The sequence below is a fragment of the Euprymna scolopes genome, chromosome 16 (assembly GCF_053919585.1).
Source record: "Euprymna scolopes isolate OS-2025 chromosome 16, ASM5391958v1, whole genome shotgun sequence".
In the NCBI taxonomy this organism is placed as follows: Eukaryota; Metazoa; Mollusca; class Cephalopoda; order Sepiida; family Sepiolidae; genus Euprymna; species Euprymna scolopes.
Window position 1 is genome coordinate 43,008,588 of NC_136497.1, and position 19,513 is coordinate 43,028,100.

General features: G+C 32.4%; 1 protein-coding gene across 8 annotated transcripts in view; it reads right to left on the minus strand.

The window, feature by feature from the left end:
• The window catches only part of LOC145295929 (sex peptide receptor-like), a 701,703-nt gene that overhangs the window by 272,331 nt on the left and 409,859 nt on the right, over positions 1-19,513 (minus strand). For 4 of the 8 annotated variants that reach the window (XM_080141813.1, XM_080141808.1, XM_080141805.1 and 1 more), the window contains one exon: positions 4,096-4,175. The exons of 2 other annotated variants lie outside the window; for them this stretch is intronic. The gene's annotated coding sequence lies outside the window, so the exon portion shown is untranslated. The remainder of the gene's footprint in view (positions 1-4,095; positions 4,176-19,513) is intronic. 2 more of the 8 variants (XM_080141811.1, XM_080141809.1) reach the window with 1 other exon arrangement.

Consider the following 19,513-nt stretch of genomic DNA (forward strand, 5'->3'; position numbering starts at 1 on the left):
CAGTTTCACGCCTTAAGGCATATATATTTGAAGTCAGCATCATGGAAAACTACTATATAGACATAATATCAAGTTTTTGAGTAATATGAAAAAAGAGGCACAAAAAGGCATGCTCTTTTAGCCCTAAAAGTGTCAACGGGATGCGAACCAGAATTTTGCCAGAGTCACCCATACTAAATTTATATTAAGAATAATGGACTCCACATTTCGGCAAAGTTCCAAAAAATCAAATGGATGGATCAAATGCTATGGGGGGGGGGAAAGTGTCATTTTTGGCCATTTTTGACCTCTTTTGAGCCCCTGGGGATGCTGAATCCCAGTGTAAATGAATAGAAGTGCAGCTTCAGGCCTTAACACATATATATTTAAGTTGACCATCGTGAAAAACATAGTCAGACATATAAAGTTTTGATTTAGAAATATGAAAAAAGAACCACAAAAAGGGACGTTTTTAGCACTGAAAGTCTCTAGGGATGCGAACGAGAATATTGTCAGAATTACCCATACTGGATTCATATTAAGAACAATAGGCCCCACATTTTGACTAAGTTTAAAAAATCTAATCCATAGATCAAAAGTTATGTGGCAAAATGTGTAGCTTTTGACCATTTTGGGGTATTTTGACCTTTTTGAGCCCGTGGGGGCGCAACGGGAATTTTCGCAAAAAAATCTTTTTTTTACTATGCACATCTATTTTATGAAATACGATTTATAGCGAAATTTCAGGAAAAACTAATGGATAGTTATCTGGCAATAGTCCGGACTAACGGATGCACGGAAAAAATAGGCCCCTCTCCGATAAATCGAGGGACCAATAATAATAAAATTCATGAAGATTATATATATATATATATATATATATATATATATATATATATATATATACATACATATATATATATATATACATACATATATATATATATATATATATATATATATATATATATATATATATATATATATATATATATATATATATATATATATACCGTGCCAACAAGTTCTGGAAAGCCTCATGGAACTTCTCTTGTGTGAGCATGTCAATGACCCTCAGTCACAATCTTTCATCTCCTGAATTGTCTCATAACAACAACCTCTAAGGTTTTCCTTGAACTTAGGGAATAACCAATAGTCACAATGAGTAAGGTTTGAACTATAAGGAGAGTGATGAATTGTCTTGATGCCAACCTTGGTCAAATAGTCTGTAGAAAGGATGAAGTTGTGGACTGGTGTATTTTCCTGGTGGAAATGCCACTAACCCGATTTGAAAAGTGCTGGCCTCTTGCAACAAAATCCTTTCCTGAATTTCTTTCAAACTTCAACATAGTATTCCCTACTGATGGTCTGTCCAGTGCATATAGATTATGTCCATGCTGCAAAAAAGATCAAATGCTATAGGGCAAAAAGTGTTATTTTGGGCCAATTTGGGGCATTTTGACCTCATTTGAGCCCCTGGGGACACCGAATAAGTTTCTGGGTAGATTTGCTCTGTCTTGACTTCTTGGGTCAGGGAGAGCCAGCATGGTTCCACTAGGAACTCTGTTGCTTGGTCCCTGGGTCATAGCAGTAGCTCCAGTTTTCATCGCAGATTGTTAGAACATTAAGAACTGAATTGATCAGATTGACCATCTCTCTGTTGTCACGACAACGTCTTTCTTACTGATATTATCTGAGCATCCTTGGGACAAACCTCGTGCAAATCTTTTGCATCTTTAGTTTCTCGTGAATAATTGCGTGTACAGTTCCTACTCTGAATTTTTTTTTACAAGGTGATCAAAGCCCGGAAGCCACTCAGGGATAAGGGTTAGACTATTCACTTATTGTCTCTATAGACACGCGACGGTTCTTATCTATGAAATTCTTTATTTGGCCAATCAACCCTGATAGTTTAATTGATTTACTCCTCCCGCACCTATCATCATCCATCACAGCCTTTGCCTTCCTTGAATCTCTTATCCCACTCCAAAACTGATGCTCGATTCATGCAAAATAGTCCAAAAGCAGTCTCAAGCATTCCATACATTTCTGTGGAATTTTTCCCAAGTTTAAAACAGAATTTTATTACATATCGTTCTTCTAACTTGTCCTCGCGTCCAGATTGCATTTTTTGAAATTCACTAGTTGTGACAATCAGTTTTTATTCCGATTCCTTCTGTAACTGTTTAGTTGAACCTGGAATCATAAAACTTGGTCAGTCATCCCAGAAGATGTATAGCAATGACATACTGAATTTTCAAATGTTTACGATAATTTTAAATGCCTGTACGGATGCAGTCTGGATACTTATTAAAGGCACCTCGTATATATGTATCAGCTATCCCATTACCTTACTGTGCATCTTATATACTCTAGCTCAATTTACCAGCATTTACACAAGTATAGCTGCCTCTCTGATTGAAGACATATTTTGTTAATTATACGAAAATAATATATTTTGTAAATGATAAACAAAATTAAAAGCATGCGAATCTACCTTTCTTAAAACTTAACAAGCAACAATTAGTAGCATTTCATTTAAACTCCATGTTATACTTTATTTTTGATGTAATACAATTAATCTTATGATGTAAATTATGGTCTCCTTGAATGTCAATTGCTAACATCTTTCCGTGATTTGCACAAGTTCGTTCTTTTGATGTATAACCGACATCACGTGCACATTCCCCGCCTCATTTTTAAATTCTTTTCTTCTCTCCAAGATTTTTGATCATTTTGTTTTGTCACCTGAAGATTACCCGAGAAAGAATCGAAAACTTCTATGAGCTATATGGAACATATATCGATGCTTTTGAGTTTGAAATACAAAAAAAAAAAAAAAAAAGAAAAGGAAAATTGAACAAAAACCATAAGTAAACTGAGAATTCTGTTATGTTCAACAATGTTTGCGAGAAATATTGAAGATAACACAGAGGCCAATAAATTAAGCGACAAAGGAAACTAATGAATCAGCATCGAAATATTAGATTAATATTGTATTTCTAAAACCTAATAATAATCGCCGGAGAATAAATAAAATAAAAGTAACCTGAAAACATTTCAACAAAAATCTTTAAAATATTTTATTTCTTTATTTACTTCTCTCTTCATGTAAAAACTAAGCCACAGGTGTAATTCTCGTTTGTAAGCATTTCTAAGGTTTCTGTCTTGTTGCAGTGCAGGCTTATCTGCCATTGCAATAAAAAATCCTGAAGCTCGAGTGAGCCTTTATACACAAATAGATTGACAGATTTATTAACAAAAGCAAATATTCTTTAAATATGTCCGCTCTAGTAAATTGAAGTGGTTAGCTCCAAGAAAAACTACCATATTTTATTGACTTTTTTTGCGTTATTCACAGCGGTGACACCGTGCACATTTATGCAAAAATTAGATTGTGCAATTTTTTTTTTTGCAGAGCTCTTAGTATTTAACATTTTTGTTTTGCAAAATTAAATTAATTTTCTGATTTTTGTGGATTAGTTAACCGCTGTATAAAAGAAATTCTTTTCTAAATTAGTCTACATGAAAAAAAAAACAATATTATGACATTTAATTGATGATATATTCAAAATTTATTTTTAATAAACGCTATTTGATTTTATTATTTGTTTCTTACAAAAAAGTACTTCTCGTAACCATACCACTAATACGTTATCTGGATAGACCCATTTACCCGAGCGAATTCCAGAAAATAAGAGATTAGTTGCCAATCGGACTTATGGTTAATGGTTAATAGAGATTTTTTGATTTGCTAAAAATACAAATCTTTTATTCTAATTCATATAATATTTATATGATATTAAAAAATATGCAAAAATCATTAAAAAATAAATATTTGCAAATTAAATACAGGAAAGCTGCAAAAATGATTTTTTTTAAAGATAGTGAGCTTATTTAACCTGTCATCGTTGCGACCAACAAACAAACTAGTCGATAAAAACTAGCAACATATTTGGGAACTAATTGCTTCAATATATTCGTCCAGTCAGTATGTGAAGAAAATGCTAATATTGTGTACATTGAAAATAGCTTGAATCTTATTGAACTCATACCTATAAATATTCAGTGTGTACTTCCTTGTTTTAGATATACAATTAGAAATTGAATACTCACGCTTAGAAAAGTCATTGTTTAATATGCGGGCCGGGTGTATCAGAAAAGCAACTCAGCAATAATATTAGATACGCACCTGGCTGAAAAAAAAACAAAAACAAAATAAAGTCGATTGTCAGAAATATGAAAATGGTTATGTTTTTAGGATGAGAATCGATAATTAATATTACTTTGATCGTTTAAACTAGTTTTTTTTCCACTTAATGTTATTTTTACAACGTAATCTCTGACCTCCTTCATATGTATGTTGCCGAGCTCAGGAACGTGCACGGAATTTCGAATTGAACGCGGGGTAGTGTATTCTTGTGAATCAGATATGACTGGATAAAATTCTAAGTAATTCGTAATTGTATTCTGGGGATCGACCGTAATGAGGATTTAACCTAAATCGTATAGAAGAGTGTCACTTACAACTAAATTTTACCAAGTGCTTTATCTGTTACGTCACGGGGGTTGGGAGCCGTTAACATATTCTTCTTTTTAGATGTAGAATCTTACTGTGTATGAATCACTACTTATTACTACATATATACATATATACATATATACATTTTAGTTGTGATTTTATCTACTATTTGTAATTAATAGTTGCCATACTGAATTAAATTATTTACTAGGTCTGCTTAGTAGGTGATTGTTGCCCAACAGTATATATATATATATATATATATATATATATATATATATATATATATATATATATATACATATATATATAGCATATGCTATTTCTTTAAGTCGTCTTACTCTCCACCGTTCCTCCCTTCCTCCCGTCGATAATTTTACTTCGGCCCATAAAGGTAAATGGTTTCCCGTTTCCATCAATATATGGACATCTTTTTTCTACTTTCGAATATCTATACATATGTTCTTGCAAACTTATTTCCAATGTTCTTGTAATCTTATTTTTAATGGGTGACACGTCTCACCATTGTTTCCGACATTTACATGGAATCGCGTACACACAGTTCTTAGTCATAAGATTTCCGCAGGCTTGATTTACAGAAAATGCTTACGGAGAGTTTACTCACTATTGAATACTGTCCTAATGTCTTAAAGATCATATATTATTTGAATTTTTTCTAACGTGGTTCATATATTGTATACAAACCGTGGTGAGTCTTTCTGTGGTTTCCATTAGTGTTTGGGCCAGATTTATAGAAGAAAATATAATGCTATCTGAGTTGTTATTTTAGTAGAAGGTTTGTCTTAAAAGGTCCATCTCCTCTCAATATTTATTATTGCTACTACATATCTCTTTCTTTGTTTTATGTGGATGGTGGCATTTGAGTTTTAGAGATTATTTAGTAAAATGTACTTTCGAAATACAGATGGCCTAACCAATATCATTCCGTGTTATCAGCACATCTAAGATGATAATTTATTAAATGTCACATCTCCCTGGTTAGGTCAGGGTATGAATGTGCGATTCACACATCGCAGCTAAATTGTTGGCTTTAGTGGTGTTGATTCTAATGCTACTTCTTCAAAGTAGTTCATGTATACATTGGAAAATAATGATCAACACATGAGTGACCACAGCCGAGGTCAGCGGCCTCGACAAGCCCAATAAAAGAGTAATAAAAATTGAACATTCCAATGAATAGTTTGACACTTACACGCATCCACCCCTTGGAAACACTTCAAATGAACTACGAAAATGCCATTTTTACATCTCCAACACATTTGAAAATAATTTCTGACGAGGACGCTTCACAGAACGTCTGAAACGCGTAAAAACGATTTCAATGATTTAAAAACATTATTACAATGATCCAAACATAATTCTCAATGTAAAACCAAGACACAAAATAATAAAATAATGTTAAAAAATACACATTGTCGGTGACTACCCCCTTATTTATATATATATATATATATATATATATATATATATATATATATATATATAAAATATAAAGCTGAATCTGTGTGTGTCTGTGTGTGGTAACGAATAGGCTCCTATATGGTTGACTATTTGATAAAACTGATTACATATAGTGATAGAAGATGTATAGAAGATGTATCGAGACACAAGAATGGGTATGTTTGATCCTGCAGAACGGTGGTTCATTAAAATTGTGGGGTCTGCGTTCACGCCTGGTCCACAAAGTATAGAAATAATAAAAAAAAAACGTTTACAAGTGTTTTTGATATAGATGTACATAAGAATACTTTGATAAGTATGTTTTGACTTGAATAGGGATAGTATAATAAAATTGTGGGGTCCTCGTAAGCGCCTGGCCTCCATAGAATGGAAATAGGCACAGACTTTAATAAAGACTTTTCATATCTATCTGCGTAAGTATACTTTGATAATTATATTTCAGTTTGAATAAATATGGTATAATAAAATTATGGGGTGTTCGTTCGCGCATGACCTCAATAGAATGGAAATATGTCACAAATTTTAACAAGGTTTTTTTTAATATAGATCCACAGAATATTGTGATAAGTGTTTCAGTGTGAACAGGTATGGTATAATAAATTATGGGGTTTATCTATTTTATTTTTACTTTCATCATATTTTGCTTTCGTTTTGATGCCCCAAATTTACAACCCTTCCTTTTCATAACCTATCATACTTCAATAAATCAGAGTCCATTTCTGTAGTTTTTGAACCCAGTCAACGACGGGTACTTTTGCTAGTATATATATATATATATATATATATATATATATATATATATATATATATATATATATATATATATATATACTTCCATTTCGATATGCAAAAGATAGTAGGTAATCAATTTTTTTTAGCCCCCGTATGAAACCATTTCAAGGGCTAAAGAGAGTAAGAATTCAAACATACCAAGTGAGATCAGACTGACGCCTCCATCGGAAATCAACTCTGCTTTATAGTCAACGGCGAATATTTTTAGGTAATACACACACACACACACATTCAGCTTTATATATATATATATATATATATATATATATATATATATATATATATATATTAGCAGCATAATGTTATGTAGTGATGCAGGGTATCCGGATTTACGATAAAACCCCACTAAATACAATTTTCCGGGGCACAGTGGGTATAAAATTCTGAAACCAACATTGCTTCGTTTTTTTGTTTGTCTATTAAATAACAATAACACGCTTATTGTTTATCAATCTGACGTCAGAAGGCAGTACTAAATGAATATATGATATTTTTCTGTAAATTAGGCGCATGTATACATATGATCATTTCTCCATACTATAAAAATATTGAAACTGATAAGAACATATAGGGCATAATTGATGAAGCAGTTATCCAAGTATTACCTTGACAGAATGTGAAAAATAATGGATTTCTTTTAATTTTGTTTTCGAGATGATGATGTACAAACCGTTTACAACAATGTTTCATGGCAAAAGGACGTGGGAGAAGGATGTAATTACCTAAAGTGGAATGTTTCAATAAAATTATTCTTCAAGTTTATTTCTTGAAGGAAAAATATGAGGAATCATGGGCTACCTCTATCACCTGGCTTCAAAAATTGTTCCCAGTTTATCCTTCCGATAAGTGGAAAACCTTAGTCGAGAGAATTTTAATGCAAGTTCAGGCTTGCTCAACAGCAAAACGTCCAGCATTCTACACCAATGTCATCAATATAGACTTCATATGTAAGTACTGTAAATTTGACATGGATATTTGAAGTTCCTCCAAAATGTATATGATTTGAAGTTTGAATTTTCTCCCAAAATGTATGATTAAATACACAGTAAAAATTGCATTTCTCTTTTCAGGTGAAAGTTGTCAGAAAATAGGATTAACACGCAGTGTTGTTTTGGAACCCATGCTTGGGCGTAAACTTTCACCTGCTGAAGTGACAAATGGTGTGTCACTTGAACTTTACAAGCTGTTCAGTCCAACTCAGTTGTTCAGTTTGTTCAATGAATTGTGCCCTGGTTGTTATTATAAAAAGGATCTAGTGGGGCATTTGAAAATAATGTGGATAACCTATAATATTTTGAGGAAGGAGGGGAAAACTGTGAAGTGAGAAACTTTCTTGCAGAATCCTTTTTTGAGAAACCTAAAAATAAAATCACTGCCATGATGCAAATCAAGAACATTCAAATGAAATAGAAATATATTTAAAACAGCAAGAAACTGAGAACAGGACAATCCTAAAACAACTTACGGATGCAAAGAACATGTTTCTGACTTTGCAAGAAAAACTGAAAATAATGGAGGAAATATGCAGGGAAAAATGTACAAATGGAGGGGATTTGGCATGCAATAAACAGTGCAAAGGAGACAATAGTGAAATAGACTGTGTTATCAAGCAGATGAAAGAAAATCTAAAAAATATCAATGATATATCAATTCAAAATGTATAATTTTCAACTTTAGCCTTTTTTTTAATGTGATAAATAGAAAGAGAACTCCCCAAAATAGCTAAATATGAACTTCTATATTTGTATTCGAATAGGTATATATTTTCTGGCTATTTTGCTACGGCTCACATTTAGACGGATTTGGGAGTTTTTATCACATTTTGACAAATAATGAAAATGAACTTTTTTCAAAGCCTAAAGTGTCATAGTTAACAAAGTATTCATTCTATTACTTAAAAAATAGGGTTCCTCGTGATATAGTCTTAATGTGGTATTTGAAATATCGGGCTGATGAGACTATTGTTCTTGGTTTTATGGGGGTTCAAAATATGGGCTTTGGGCCATTTTCATATTATCCGGTCAGATTTGTTCAAGATGTCTTGAATGTTACAGGTAGGGATTATTGAAGAAGTATGGAGTTATACCATCATCATTTGCATCCTCAATTATTCTGATGCACACCGAATAAGGCTGTTGATTTTCAGCTGCTATATTTCATTGTTTTACCAAATATAGGGCTTCAAATATGGCATTCTGTTAGGATTCCAAATGGCCGAAAAAATAACAAAGTCCAGCAGGTGTAAAAAGAATAAACACAAATCTGTTAAAATTAAACGGTTTGAGATATTCTGATGAAATAAAAAAATGTTAGATTCCATAATTCATGTGGATTCAGAATATGTAATCAAAATACAACTAGCATTAATTAAAAAATTTCGTCTGTTATACCTACTAATATTTACAAAAAAGCCGACCTTTGCTGGTCTATATGTGAACTGGTCTTTTGTACCAAAATCTAGACAGGTCGGCTTGATTTACACCTTGGTTCATATAGCCTTATTTGTTCTTCCACTAGATTAAGTTCCGGACTAGACAGAACCAGGGAAATATTTATTAATAATGGTTAACCCGAAGACCCTATTAATGACTGTATCAACAAAATGGTTGTGAATTTATAACTCCCCCAAACATTTGGACCTTTTAAATCCTTCATTTATACGAAATTATTCTGTGTTAATAGTATAAAACTAAGTAGATTGATATAATTATAATTACTTAACTTTACTCTGTGTTTTGAATTTGGCGTATACAACGACACTTGTTCGTCCTTCTTTTTGCAAGGATAGAAGGCCCTGGAAGCATCATAGCAATGTTGTGTATCAATTTAAAAGATAGTGTGATACTGGTTATGTAAGGTGTACTTCTTTGCATTAGCAGACCCTATGAACAAATACGTTCTATTTAAGATTAGGGAAGTTATGATTTGAGCTCCACCTCCTATGCAACATAATACTTTGCTATATGCCGGCATTTGCTTGAAAATCCATGCTGTGCCAGTAACTATCAAATAGAGCGGTTAAGGATCTTTCGTAGAGCAGATTCCAGAAACCATAAAAACTTTGGAATCTGTCTCTACTACTTTGCACAAACCGTTCTTGTGCCAGTAGGAGTGCTTAAACTCTTTGAGCAACTTTGATTCTACTTCGGTTATCTCTTTCCTCAGATTTATCATTTAAGAGTTTTAAATTATTTATTTTATTCGGTATCGGCACTTCAATTCCCACTAGTGATCTTTATTCTTGCCGATATATATATATTTTTAATTATCAGCTTCTCAAGATGAAATAATAGCTGAAAGAGATCTAGAGAGGTTTTCGTCTATCGTCGTTTTTAAGACTATATATATATATATATATATATATATATATATATATATATATAGTCTTATTTGTAGTATATCGAATTTTACTGGGTTTATATAATTCAGTAATCGTTCATACAGCAATAAAAAAAATAATCGTTCATATACCAGCAATAAAAAAATGCTTTCCAAGGATGCGATATAGGTAAAATACTTTCGCTTGTTTTCTTTTCCTTATAAGTGAAATGGCTTCCATAATGTTTATTGTTAAAGTGGTTTCTATTCAATAAGTCTGAAGGAAGGCTGTTCTTGTGAAAATTTTCAAACGACATAATGTTTGGATTTGTCCGAATAGTCTTGATACAATTGTAACTAACGATGAAATACGCTATTTGTTGCTATCAACCCGTCCTTTGAAAAGTCTTGGTTTTTGTTAAAACAATATATATATATATATATATATATATATATATATATATATATATATATATATAGTGCTTGTATATATGTTATATACTGGTTTATGTATATCTAAAGATTATTATATAGCAGTCTATACAACGTGTATACCTATGTACTGTTCATAAGTTACGTGCCTATGTATATATTAAAAAATGTGAATATGTACGGTAATGCCTTTCTATATTATAGGCTTCCTTAACTACCATAGAGAAAAGTTGGTAGAGACCGCAGAGGTTAATCTTTTAAAACTTGGACCCCAATTTTGAGCCCTTAGTATTTATTGTTTTGGGCTCAAATAGAATTATTAAGTTAGATCCATGTCCCAGTAATCTATATCTAAAATTTCAAGTGTTTAAACCCGAAATTGGCGGAGGAGTTTGGTAGAGTTTTCAAAGGTCAAATCGCTGAATTTTAACACATTAACAGCAAATTTCTGGCCGAAAAACTTATTAAAAAGATTTTCCCAAATCTCAATTTGCCCTTATGCCAAATTTCGAGCCTGTAAACCGAAAATTGACAGAGTTATTTGGTAGGAAAATGTACACAAACACACAGACAGACATTTTCACTTTTATAGATATACTAGAATTTCAGCCCGACGTTGCCCGGATGTTTGGAGGTGCATGCTGAGCAAAAAAAAAAAACAAATTAAAAAACAAAACAAAAAAAACAACAAAAAAACCCAACCCAAAACGGTCAATCTTTTTAAATTTGACCCCTATTATTACCACCTAAAATTTATTGTTTTGGGCTGAAATCAAGTTATTAAGTTAGATCCATGCCCAAGGACCCTATATCTAAAATTTCAAGTGTTTAGACCCAAAATTGTCGGAGGAGTTTGGTAGAGTTCTCAAAGCTCAAATCGTTGAACTTTGACCCTTTAATCGCCAAATTTCTGGCCACCGATCACCTCGATTTTCCCCAATCTCAGTAACCTGTATATCAAATTTCGAGTCTGTAGATTTAAAATTGACAGAGTTATTGCATAGGGAAATGTACACACACAGACAGACATATAGATACGCAAACAGACAGATACACAGACACGGTCACTTTTATAGATATACTAGCATTTCGGCCCGTCGTTGCCCGGGTGTTTGGAGGTGTATGCTGAGTATAAAAAAGAAAAAAAAAAACAAAACAGTCAATTTTTTTATAATTTGACCCCTATTATGATCCCTTAACATTTATTGTTTTTGGCTCAAATCGATTTATCAAGTAAGATCCATGTCAAAGGAATCTATATCTAAAATTTAAAGCGTTTAGACCCCAAATTGTCGGAGGAGTTTGGTAGACTTCTCAAAGGTCAAATCGTTGAACTTTGACCCCTTAACAGCTAAATTTCTGGCCGAAAACCGATCACAAAGATTTTGCCAAATCTCAGTACATGGTATATCAAATTTCGAGTCTGTAGACTAAAAATTGACAGCGTTATTGCGTAGGGAAATGTACACAGACAGACAGACACACACAGCCACGTTCACTTTTATAGATATAATAGCATTTCAGCCCGGCGTTGCCTGGGTGTTTGGAGATGCATGCTGAGCAAAAAAAAAAAAAAAAAGGAAAAAAAAGAAGAAAAGGTCAATTTTTTAAAATTTGACCCTATTATGACCCCTTAAAATTAATTGTTTTTGGCTCACATCGAGTTATTAAGCTATATCCATGTCCAAGGAACCGACATCTAAAATGTCAAGTGTTTAGACCCCAAATTGTCGGAGTTTGGTAGAGTTCTCAAAGGTCAAATCGTTGAACTTTGACCCCTTAACAGCCAAATTTTAGGCCGATCACATGTATCTTCTCAAATTTCGAGTCTGTAGACTTAAAATTAACAGAGTTAGTGCGAAGGAAAATGTACACAGACACGCAGACAGACACACACACAGACACGGTCACTTTTATAGATATATATATATATATATATACATAGATAGATAGATAGACAGATATATTTATGTTTTTGATGTCCCGCTTCTGGAAATTTGGAAACGTTTCTCTTGAATTCTACATTTTTCTTCAATATGTCCATTAGCTCTTTCATATACTTAAAAATGATGACCGTTCGCGAGTCTGCTCCCCGGTAAAACTGACTGGATAACAAACTTTCCTAATTGTTTACATGAATTTATCATAACCGTTTCTTTGTTAGTTAAGCACTTTATGTAAACAGGTCAATCTTATTATTGTTAATAATTGTTAATAATAATTTATTGTTAACTAGGATTTCAGTCCGGTGTTGCCCGGGTGTTTGGAGGTGTGTGTTGAACAAAAAAAAAGTGATAGAAGGAATGCAGGCTCGAACCCGTACCGAGAAGGAGTAAAAAACGGAGGAAAAACATGACGTCTTTGCTGTTACGACCACCACCAAACTGGAAGTAATGTAGGTTTAAATTAAGACTAGAAAATCGAAAGGAAGGGATGACTTTCGAAAATATCGACCCCTCCCTGTAGAAAAGTGCCCAGTTGAAGATGAAGAAATTAATGTTTTTAGCCAATTTTTCGGTATTTGTCGTCTGAACGGTCGAGTTTCAAAACGATACTGATCTTGTGAAAATTCGCCGCCTCTGTCAAAAGTTTTAGGTAGACATGCAAACATACATACATACATTTATATATTGGTAGCTCAAATTTTCGACCCAAACCGATGAAAAAGCTTGCCCTATCTCTGAATACCCTTTATGTAAAATTTCAAATGTTTAGACCAGAAATTGTCTGAGTAATTTGGTAGAGACGACAGAGGTAAAATATTTTTTAAAATTTGACCTCTATTATGACCCCTTAACATTTATTGTTTGTGCTCAAATCAATTTATTAAGATCCATGTCCAAAGAATCTATTTTTAAAATTTCAATTGTTTATACCCAAAATTGGCGGAGGAGTTTGGTACAGTTCTCAAATGATAAATCGTTGAACTTTGACCCTTTAACAGCTAAGATTCTGGGCGAAAACGGATTACAAAGATTTTCCCCAAATCTCTGCACCCTGTTTATCAAATTTCGAGTTTGTAGAATAAAAATTGACAGAGTAATTGCGTAGGGAAATGTACACAGATAGACACACACAGACACTTTCACGTTTATAGATGTAAATATTACAACATTATGCAAAGTCCTTTGTCATCATAACTCTATAAACATTTTATTGCGACTTAAAAATATTTGATTCCATGGTAAATTAAAAAACTGCTATTGTTACAATTATTATCCTCTAACATTATTTCTGCTATTGAAATATTTTATATTTGAATAACAGTGTACGTTAGATCGATCGTCAATCGATACCTGAAGTTTTATGGAAACACTAGTCTGTAATCTTGTCCTAATATATAATGTACATATGTAAATATATGTATGTATGTATCTATCTATCTATCTATCTATCTATCTATATATATATAATATATAAAGCGTAATGTCTGTATGTGTATGTGTGTGTGTATGTGCGTGTGTGTGTGTCTGGTCACGAATAGGCTCCTACATGGTTGACTATTTAAAAAAACTGATTACATATAATGATAGAAGATGTATCGAGACACAGGAATGGCAGAACAGTGGTCCTTTAAAATTGTGGTGTCTGCGTTCGCGCCTGGTCCACAAAGTATGGAAATAAAAAATTTAAAAATAAAAAAAAAACGTTTACAAGTGTTTTTGATATAGATGTACATAAGAATACTTTGATAAGTATGTTTTAACTTAAATAGGGATGGTATGATAAAATTGTGGGGTCTGCATTCGCGACTGGCCTCCATGGAATGGAAATAGGCACAAACTTTAATAAAGACTTTTCATATCTATCGGCATAAGTATACTTTGATAATTATGTTTCAGTTTGATTAAATATGGTATAATAAAATTATGGGGTGTTCGTTCGCGCCTGACCTCCATAGAATGGAAATATGTCACAAAGTTTAACAAGGTTTTTTTAATATAGATCCACAGAATATTGTGATAAGTGTTTCAGTGTGAACAGGTATGGTATAATAAATGATGGGGTTTATCTATTTTCTTTTTACTTTCATTATATTTTGCTTTGGTTTTGATACCCTCAAATTCGAAGCTATCTCATTACAACCCTTCCTTTTCATAACCTATCATAAATCAGTCCATTTTCTGTAAGCGGGTTTTAACCCAGTCAACGACGGGTACTTTTGCTAGTATATATATATATATATATATATATATATATATATATATATATATGTACGAGGACGTTCTAAAAGCAATGTCTCCTATTCTTTATTCTGCCCGAATGGATCAAAGGTGATTGAAAATTGCATTGTTATTATGATTGAACTTATGCATTCATGACCTGAAGTGTCATCTCGTTGTTACACATATTGGCGGAAACCCCTGTCACGGACATGCATCAGAAGCAAGAATGTTTCATTGAATTCCTCCAAGCAAAAAAAGAGAGAAAAGACAAGAAAAATGAACCGATCAACATTTACCAGCACTTTATGAATGTTTACGGAAACGATGTTAGTACAGTTTGGAAATAGATTCGTCGATTTCGGAATGGTGAGATAGAAGTGAGTGACATAGCGCGCACCGGACTTTTACGATCGAATCATAAAAGAGGCTAGTAAACGTTCATTGTGAATGGTGGTGACTATGTAGAAAAATACATTCTCGAACGAATAAGGTCGCTAGTTTATATTGATTTTTTTTATCTAATCATAGCACCTTAAATAAAATGATAGCTTTATAAAATAACACAAAACATTTTCTCATTCAACAGAAAAGAAAAATGTTCTAAAAATGTCTTGTATTTGTTTCATTTCTATCTTTGTCTGCTTGTCTTATTTCTCTCTCTTGCTCTCTTTCACTCCCATCATATATATGTGTGTTTATGTAAGTATGTATTAGTTTGTGTGCGTCTCTGTGATAAAAGAATGTCTGACGTGTGTGAGAAATAGATAAACTTAATACAGATGAAATTCGGTGTGTGATAGCAATTGTGATATGTCTCTTACATTAGTAAAAAAACAAAAAACAAAAAAAAAACAAAAAGAAAAACAAAAACAAAAAAAAAAACTCGAGGTTCGATGAGTCGGCTCAAGAAAAAATACAATTTTATAATAAGCGGGAGATTGTTCTTTATAAAAAAATAATCATTATAAAATATGTCTTTCGTTAAACAGGAAATTACACATACGTCTTCTAAAATGCCACTTTGATTTTGATCACGGAAGAGTAAAATTCCGGAAAATACATTAAGGATAAATCTCTCGGTAACATTTTGGTAATAACTTGTATTGTTAGCCGTGTGAAACATTTTAACAGTAACTTTCTATACATATAGGTATATAATAGGAATTTGTTGATAATCATGAAGCAAAACCTATTTCACATTACTTTCGCTTAGATAAAATCCAAATACTCAGGCAATAACTTCGATATTTAAAAAAAAAAAAAATAAAAAAAAAATAATAATAATATCGTAGCTTAACATGCTTGAGTGGATGTCTTTTAATAAAATAATTGGCAAAAGCAAAAATCTTTTGAACAAAAACATACTTTGTAACAACTTGCAACTCGAAACTGTATTTAAAAACATTACTAGTAATGCATAAACTATCTCTCAGGTGCAATGGTGGTAAATGTAGGTTATATAGAGTTTTATATAAAGAAAGCAAAAAGAGGGTGGGATCGATGCGTAAAAATTAAGATAACTTAAGTTTTGGTGAAATTTAAATATAGGCATTAGACATTAACTCATATCTATGCTGCCCGATTTCAGTTTATTCGGAGTTCAAGTGTTTTAGGCGGCAGAAAGAATTAAAAGCACTTGAGACTAAAAAAAAAAAAAAGAATGGAAAATAATTTGCGAGCAAATGTTGAGTTGTTGAATATATACATAATTTTCTAGCTTGCACTTTTCAAATGCTTGCTAAAATCATATATACGAACCCTGACAATTCTTTTGTCGTTATTCTCAAAAGCAACACAGAGACGAATTCATCAACATATATTTTTTATTTATAATTAAGCTTTTTGCTCATCTACAAAGAAGGGGAGAGAGAGAGAGAGAGAGAGAGAGAGAGAGAGAGAGAGAGAGAGAGAGAGAGAGAGAGTGACGTTAGTTGTAGGGTTGGTTGGTGTGTGGCACGACAGCAGAGATGTCAAAGCTGTGAATCACGCTCGTCGGCTGTCAGTCTGCTCCCTTCTCTCTTCTGCTGTTTATGTTATCTCCTGTATAGACATCAATCGAGATTCCTGAAAATGTAAATATGAAGATATTACATTCTTCTTTTCTATTTTGCATTGCGCAATCTATAACTCATGACCTGGAATATGAACAGTTCTGTGGTTACGTGATAATTACAATTCCGGTCATTTTTATAGGACACAAGAATGTAGATAAAATATCGTTCTCGAATATGTTGGTGTGCACACGTCTGCTTTCATCAGCATCACCACGTCTTCATATCCAACACAAAGCGTCTTGGGCTAGTAAATTTATGTTCAGTAATCAAAAGCCAAATGCTCGAAATTGTAAAACAGTCTTCTGTATATCTATCTGTTTCGTGATAATATTTGCCTCGGAATAATATCTGTCTCAGGATACTAAATAGAAGACGCTAATTTGAAAGTAATAAAATCCTATGTTCAAAGCTGTTATGTTTGTTGATTTCCGCAAACTCTGTCAATATTCTACGACAATTGTCGAAGATCTATGTTTTTTTATTCTTTGAAAATATCGTTTTTTTTTCGTGTGAAAATATTTATTCTCAAGTAATTATATAATACGAGATAAATAATGCAGATTCAGATGTGCTTCTATATAACTCACTCTATTCGTCGGTTTCATTTTACCGCCTCACTACGAGGGTCGTATATAACACAAGGTAGGTTCAAGGTGGGGTTATATCAAACTCAACAAAATATGCCACTCTAAAATGGACAAAAATAAAAAAAAAATACTCCAGACGAAAAGGATTTATTATCCAACTGAAGACAAGGTATTTTTCACTTTGATCCCTGTCCAAAAGATAGGTAGTTTAATTGCTTTTATGTGAAAGGTTTACCATGCTTTATATTGTCTTTAAAATTTTCTATGAAAACTTATGACGTAATTCATACTTTCAATAATGTCACCAATTTATTTACTTGTCTATACAGAAGGTGTACATGACAAGGTTACTGAATCGGTTCAACTCTGACCCTTAATCATACCATTTGAAAAATTACGACTCCGGTTTTGACTCAAATTAAAAATATATCCGACTTCGACACTGAATTCTTATTTTTAAGTTGTCTAATCTCAAGACTATCTGTAGATTCTTCGGAGATTAAAAAATTCGACTCGAACTCCTCGAATTCTTACGAGCTGACTCCTATGATTAAAATAAATCCAGGTGAAATTGACGATGTATACTAACTAAACAATCACTTTTCAAAAGTTGAATTTTACTGAAACGTACACATTTAACACTAATTACTACTATTATGTAAAAGTCAGTTTGTGTGTTTCAGTTCCTTCCTTATAGGTTCCAAAACAGCTGAGCCTATCTTTTTAAATTTCACACAAAGGAAATTTATACGTCTGGCAGTGTTCTTAGATATGTTTTGTACAGAAATTTATCCGATAAATATCGAAAATCGAAAAAAATCCGATCCTAAAAATTGTTTTTTTTTTCTCATAGATAAAAGAGAATTTTTACAAGGGAATTTTTATACGTTACACCGGCAAGGGAGATAATAAAATCTTGGCAAAATATTTCTTTAAAAAAACAGTTATTGACGTCTGGAGATATAGCTTAGTGGTAGAACATTCGACTACAGATCGAATGATCCACTGTTCAGCATTTTATTTTAATTTTTCCTTATTAATGAGTTTAATTTACGACAAAAAGTGATACCATTTAAAATCGCTGTAAATCATTTCTTCGTTTGCATATTTTAAAACTAAATATTAATCAGAAGTGACTTTTCCAGAACATTCATCGTCAAGCCCAAATATCAGCTGACGTAATATTGTAAACAAACACAGACGAAATTTGATGAACGATATAATCATTCATTATTATTTTTTTTTTCATTTATTTTATTTTTTTTGCGTATTAGTCCACTGGGCAAATTATCCCTTGTAATATATAATATCAATAAACGATTGATTCTATAATAATACATACGCAATCTGCATGGATTAAAATATCATATTTTAGCGTATTGTACGACCGGGCAACATCTGGCGTTCAGTTAATTATGTATAAAGTGGCCTCTTGGATTATAAGAACAGTTAGGCATACTAAGTCAATTTAATCAGTGTGGATGATTCTGTTTGTCTCGCACTTATTTATTCCTTATTTAAACATATTGGCTAGTCTCGCCTATGAGGAAAAAAACTTAGTCATTTGGGTGCTTGTATAGAATAGTTCACCACGAATTTAATGTAAATTCCCGAATTTTGACGACAAATTTCGAATTTGGTCGACATAGATAAATGACAAATTAGCCGATACGAATGTATACTGTCCACGTGTTTGCACACCGCCAGAAACGATAGCCAAATGTATCCTAAGTGCACTATTTTTCCTATGTAAAAAAAACAGAGAACGAGGACGGCTTGTTTTCATCTCCGCTTGGCAATGGATTCTTGCGCCAAAATACTGAAAAAAAAAATGAAAATTCAAACAAAACCATTAATGAAGCCCTATTAATCTAAATATACAAAGAAAAAAAAAAGATAAAAGAAAAATTAAAGACTTCGCCGTTTTGTATGCAACAAAATGTATTTGTTTACAAAAACTCCTTGACTGGAATTCTATTATGAACTATTCTAAGTATCGGCATTTGTTAAACCTTCTTCATTTCGCAGTATGTTATGGTCTATATCCTATGAATAAGATTTAAACATTTAAACTGATGGAAATATAGTTCAACATTTATTATACCGTTTTTATATTACGTTAAAGCCCGTGTCCTGTGGTCGGGGATAAACTTTCAGTCTTGTAGGTTTATTGTATCTTCG